Here is a 6,286-nt window from a genome sequence, read left to right on the forward strand (position 1 = left end):
GTAGGAGCACATAGGCTATGTGGTACGTGCCAGCAGAAGATGGAACTCTGAGCCAGAAAACGATTCTTAACCCGCCTCGCCTCGGCGGCATTTGTTTCTCTTACCGCAGGGAGCGCTGGCTTCCGCAGCTCAGCCCCGAACCCTTCCTGCCTTCGTCCTCTGCGCCCTCAAGCCACACTGCACTCCCCAAGCACCCGCTCGCTGTAGTGAGTGCTGCCCAGGACTACGCTGCCCTCTGAGCGGACTCCCCGGGCTGCACACGGGGGACGTCACCTCAGGGGGGGGTCAGGAGCCTCAGGGGGCAGCAGACATGTGCAGTGAGCCCCAACACCCCTACCTGTGCTCAGCAATTTCACCAGAGCACTTTACAGCAAACTTCAGGCATGCCATTTTCTCCTTTTTAAAAAATGTATGTATTAAATCTATTGGCTCACATTGGTTAACAAAATTATACAGGTGTCAGGCATGTCATTTCCCCGCACAGCAGTGTGTGTCCCAAACTGGTAAGGACACCAAGCCGTAACTACACCCCGTGGGCTTACCAGTAACTGAGCTGCACTGTCCATCTGGGTGCATTCACGTTCTCCCGAGGGTCCTGCCAGTGTGTTGTGACTGGCTTGTTCGAGCCGGGATCCAGGTAGCTGTTGCTGCAGAACCAACTCCCTGAAAATGCAACGGCTTCAAACAACCATTCTTACAAGTCTGAGTGGGCGGGGCCGGCCTCGCTCACGTCTGCCCGCCCACTTGCCGTCAGCTGGGGGAACACAGGTGATGCTGCCAGAAAGCAAGCGTCACAGCGCAAGCCCTCGTCACTGCTTGGGTCACCTTTGTCCCACCCACTGGGACTGGAGCAGACGCCACAGGCACCAGCCGTGTGGGGGCAGGGGCAGGAACCCCGGCAGCGGGCCTGGCAACTGTCCACACAAAGGCCTGCGCTCCGTTCTCTATCTCCGGAGTCTCATTCTGGAATGGTGTCTCTTGCTGAATGTTTGTAATGGTCCATATGAGGCTGGTGGTCTTGTCTCGTGTAAGTAGTGCGTTTGTGTCCCACGTGGGAACGTCAGCCCTGCACGTCGATGTGGGTCTGCTCTGACCCCGTGAGTGGAGCAGAGTGTGGGGATTCAGGCTTCAATTTTTAGCGAGATGGATTTAGGAGACAATAGATAGGTTTGCCTGTGCGCCAGGCCGGTGAAAAGACAGGCCGTGAACAGGCCTGCTGTTCCCTGGAGCACGTGCCCAGATGTCCTAAGGGGCTTCTCGAAGTCTCCGGAGCAAGCACAACCTTGACACCCACTGTGCACGGGGCACGGAGTGGGTACTCAGAGTTTTTACTTAGTAGAATGGAATCAGCAAAAGCAAACCAAACAGCCCCAGGATAGGGAGTCATAACTGGCTGGAAGGAAGACTGAGGAAAAGGGGGTTAGTCAGAAAGGAGGGAAGAAGCCACACAGAAAGGGTAAATAATTGTGGAAATTTTGTTCTGTACATTTATGTGTATGTACTGGGTCCCCATGTTAAAAAATGCATTTGTAAGTGTATTGAGTTGGAAATCACATAATCACTTTATATTTTTTATTTTTTAAAAAAGATTTATTTATTTTAGAGAGAGGAAGGGAGAGAGAAAGAGAGGGAGAAAAACATCAATGTGTGGTTGCCTCTCACACGCCCCCTGTTGGAGTCTGCAACTCAGGCATGTGCCGTGACTGGGAATCGAACTGGCAACCCCTTGATTCCCAGGCTGGCACTCAAGCCACTGAGCCACACCAGCCAGGGCTCACAGAGCCACTTTAAAGGGAAGAATTCAGTGGCATTTAGAGCACTCACAGCATTGTACAACCACTGCCTCTATTCGGTGCCAATGAAAAATGGAATTTCTTAACTGGATTATTGTCTGTTTTTTCCAGACTTTTTTGATCTATAGCAATTCGTTGATCTGAAGAAAAGCATGGGACCATGTCTCAGCTCGGGCTGCCGTGACAAAGTATCACTGGCTGAGTTGTTATAACAACAGAAAGTTATTTTTCACATTTCTGGAGGCCAGAGGTCTGAGAGCAAGGTGCCCGCAGCGTGGGTTCCAGGTCGAGGCCTTTGGCTGCCAGGTGCTGCCACTGCACCATGTGTTCACGTGGGGGAGGACCAGGGGGAGTCATGATCGGGACCCTCTGCCCCAGCTCTGCACAGTACTTCATCTTTTCTCCCCAGCCCTGCAGGTGAAGGGAAGGAAATGGTGGTGAGGCTCAGCTCCTTCCCATGGGCCACAGTGGATTCATCGGTGACCCTCGGGTCCCAGCACTGCAGTCGGGGGCCGTCTGACCAACCTGCCCGTTGCAGGGAAACCTGGACCGTTACTGTGCCGTTCCCAGCACAAAGCCTCAAGGTGGGCATTTGAAACCTGTCTCGGGGTTAGGACCCCACGGTGCCCAGAGGGTTTCAGTGCCTGCAAGGAGTGAGTGCCTGTGTTCTGATTACGAGAGCCACACGTGGAAGAGATCAGATTAACTTGGGGCATCAGAGGGGCGTACGAGATTGGTTCCATTCTAACAAAGAATTTTTTCACTCTTCGTCCCGTTTCAAAGAAAGGTGGCAGTGATTTCACCATCCCAAGCATTCACCAACTTCCTGTGGCCGTTGCAGAAGAGATCAAAGCAGGGGGTGGGGTGTGGCCTAAGGGTCTCTGGCCACCTTGAGACCCCACGGGATTCCATTGACGATTTCAGTATAAGCCGGCCCAACCCATAACAGCCCTCTCTCCTCCAGGTCAGTGGACGAAGAGGTACCTGTTGTGGCTTTTAAAAGCTCCCATTCCCTGGCACTCTTCGTAAATACAGTCACCTCAAAATTCTCAAGCGCTCTCTGCTCCCAGACACCAGGGTGCTGGGGAACAAGGTTTCCTTCTGTTGCTGATGGTCAGCAGAGTGCACCAGCGCACCTCAGGCCTGTGCCCTTGTAAACCCCTGAGCCGATCATCTTACCCCAAAGCCCGGAGTCTTCTTAGCTGAGCATCCCCGGAAGCTGGGGCTGGGTTTGGCATCAGGGGCGGACACACACGGCCAGTTGGCTCCATCTCATGGGACGCTGACAACACAGAAGCAGACTCGGAGAATTCGCAGACCAGTACATTTCCAAAAGAATTGTAGGGGAAGGCCGGCAACTTTTTTATTTGGCCGAGTAAGGATGTTTTGTCCTGAGCTACTGTCTATGATTATCTTTATTTTCTAAAAGGAAGGACATTTTGTGCTTCTGCGTCACAACCGCATCCTGAAATAGTCACAGGTCAAGTGTCACAGTGTCTCCATACTTTCGAATGGTTCCAAAGGGAAAAAGCGATAGAGGTCCATGCCCTTGGGCAGCAAGGGGTTCATTGTCGAGTCTCAGTGTCGACTATGGGTGTTTGCTGTGCTGTTCTGTTCCAATTTTTGTTCTAAACGACTATGGTCCTGAAGTTCATAATGTGTTGGAGAAAGTGTAAGACTGATGATGGGCAAATCTGAGTTTCCCTGGAGTTGGGGGGGTCGGCGGAGAGGTTGACTGACCTGGGGGCCGAGGGAGTTTGGGGGTGATGGAGGTGTTCTACGTCTTCATCCCAGTGGCAGGTAAACTCATCAGACCACGCTGAAAAGGAGTAGATATGGTTGTAGGTCAAGTACACCTCAGGAAAGGTGGGGAGGGAGAGACAGGACATCCGATGCCGAACATGTGTGGTCCCGTTGAGAACACTCACAACAGTGCCTTGTTTTTCTCATCCCCTCCGAGCAGAGACCAGGGCTTGGGAGTGACTACTAGGAACCATGTTTCCAAAAAACCAGTGTCAGCTCCTTGGTGTGCGTCTTTGCTGATGGTACATGCAATGGACGTGAGAACATGTGTCCATGTGTGTGCACATATAAACGTACATGTATATGCACATGTAGGCTATGTTTGCTAAGTCTGATCATACTTCACATTTCATCCTAAGACCTCTGGCTCAGTCACAATCTCTGTTTTACTCTTCTAGGTATTTCCGTCTCACCTGTCACGTAGATTATATTCAGATTTTCCCAGCGGACCCAAAATATCTTCTACATCCTGTTCGCCCATTTGGGCATCTCACTGGGGCCAAACATGGCATCTGCTACTGAGTCCCCTCAGCATCTTCTAGTCCAGTCCATTGCTTTTCTAGGACATCGACTTATGAAAGACACCAGCTGCTCTCTGGAGCCCCCTGGTAGCTCTCTTGCATTGTCATTTACCTTGTTCCTCTGTTCTTTGCATTTCCCATAAACTAGATGTCACTTCTAAACACCCGACGGGGTCAGTCGCCCCCCGGGGACACGTCACAACTGGCTGGCAGCACGGGCGGTGGGCACGCCTGTCTCTCTATTGTGCTGTCGGGCTTGCCCCTTCGATGAGCCCAGAGTCCATATGGAGTCGCCTTGGTTCTACGGGGACAACCATTTTCCTGTCACATTTTTCGGTTTTGACACCAGTGCATAATTTTTGTCTGAGCCAGTAACTTCATCAGTGTTCTAGAATGCTGGTTTTGGTATTATTTGGGTATGGTGAGGCCAACAGACCAGGAGACAAGTGCCATGAAATGATAGTCTGTTAGAGTTCCCCGAGGAGGGGCAGGCCAAGCCACGCAGGGTCACCCGAAGAGGCACCAGGGTTGGTCAGGGGGCAGCCGGATTGAGGGGAAAACCTGGGCAAGGGTCTTTCCATGGTTTCCAGGCCAGAACTGGCAAGCCAAGGTAAACAGGCTCGAGACAGATGGGTTGAGTGTCTTGAGAGGCTCTGGGGTGTGGGGGGCTGACTCCAGGCGTCTGCCCCCCAGGCCTGGATGGCGAGGGCAGGGCCACAGCGGCTCCCAGAGCAGGAGACAAAAAGAGGCTGAGGCGTGTGGGGTGTGGGTCGGTGGGTTTGCCTTTACCCCAGGGCAGCAAGGCCCCGGAGAGCAAAGCATCAGCAATACAGAAAATCAAAAGGCATTCACACAGTCCGTAGCTCAAATGATGTTTTTCTGATTTAATCATTTGTTTTACATTTCTTAGCTGGCATTACTTTATTTAAAAAACAGTTTTCTTCCTTAGAAATGTTTTTAAACCCCCCACCTTTGGCTCTTGCCAGCTCTTACGCTGTTGCAATCCAGTGGCTCATTGGTTCGCTCAGAGTGTACTGAGGCCTCTATTCTAGATGCCGGCAACGGGGCCAGTAAAAGCAGACGGAAGCCACTGCGTGCCAGAGACTTATATTCCCAGCGAAGGGGCAGTATGGGGACGGACAATAAACAAGCTAAAAAAGTGAATTATCCTGTGTGTTAGATGATGGCAAATGATACGGAGAAAAGTGGTGCAGAGATGGAGGATAACAGCGTCAGGGGAGGGGTGCCGTAGGGTGACACTGATGTCTAGACCCAGAGGAATGAGGGGAGTGAGCCAGTGGCTGGCTGCGGGAAGAGCTTTCCAGGAGGGGAAACGGGTCCAAGGGCCCTGTGGCAGATTTGGAGAAGAGCAAAGGGGCCCGAGGACTGGAGCTAAGTGGGCGAGGTGGTGAGATGTGGGGTCACAGGCAGCGGGGGAGCCAGGTCACTCAGGGCCCTGCAGGCACATCCAGGCTCGCGGGGGGGGGGGGGGGGCGGGGCACTGGTGTGTTCTGACAGGTGCTGGCACCCCAAACAGACTTCCTGCTCAGACTTGCTTCCTCCCCAGACACCAGGTCCAGTCCAACGTGTGGGTCAGTGGCCACAGTGTGCCCTCCAGTCACTCACTCCCTGGGTGTTCGTGGGAGCAGCTGTTGTTCTGGGCGCTGCAATCCAAAGGTGAGGGAAACACAGTGGCCTGGTTCCCTGGCCTTGTACAGCCCAGAGTCAAGTGCAGAAGAGAGACGTGAAGTAACCTTCCACACAAGTGTCTGGGGCGCTCTGCTGGAGGGTGGCGCAGCCTCCCCTGCGGAAGAGACTGCTGAGCCGGAACTGGAAGGATGGCGGAGCCAGCGAGGCGAGGAGATGGGAGGACTGTTTGGACACAGACAGCATGGGGACCAGGTGCAGGGCCGTGAAGAGGGGCAGGGAGAGTTTTAAAGATGTGCCTGTGTCCCCAGGGCAATGGAACTCCATGAGCAGTGTAGTGCAGAGCGGGGCCCGGGAGGGCCTGGAGGTGCGGTTAGACAGACGGCGCCGTCAGACCCTCGGGAGGCCTTCTGGTCCAGGAAAGCGGGGCAGCAGCTGTGGACTCACGGGGAGGTGCTGGGCCCAGAGCGCGGGGAAAGATTCTAGACACTGGGAAAACGGACAGGACTCGGGACCCCACCA

The sequence above is a fragment of the Artibeus jamaicensis genome, unplaced genomic scaffold (genome assembly GCF_021234435.1).
Source record: "Artibeus jamaicensis isolate MK-2021 breed Jamaican fruit bat unplaced genomic scaffold, CSHL_Jam_final contig_944, whole genome shotgun sequence".
Classification (NCBI taxonomy): domain Eukaryota; kingdom Metazoa; phylum Chordata; class Mammalia; order Chiroptera; family Phyllostomidae; genus Artibeus; species Artibeus jamaicensis.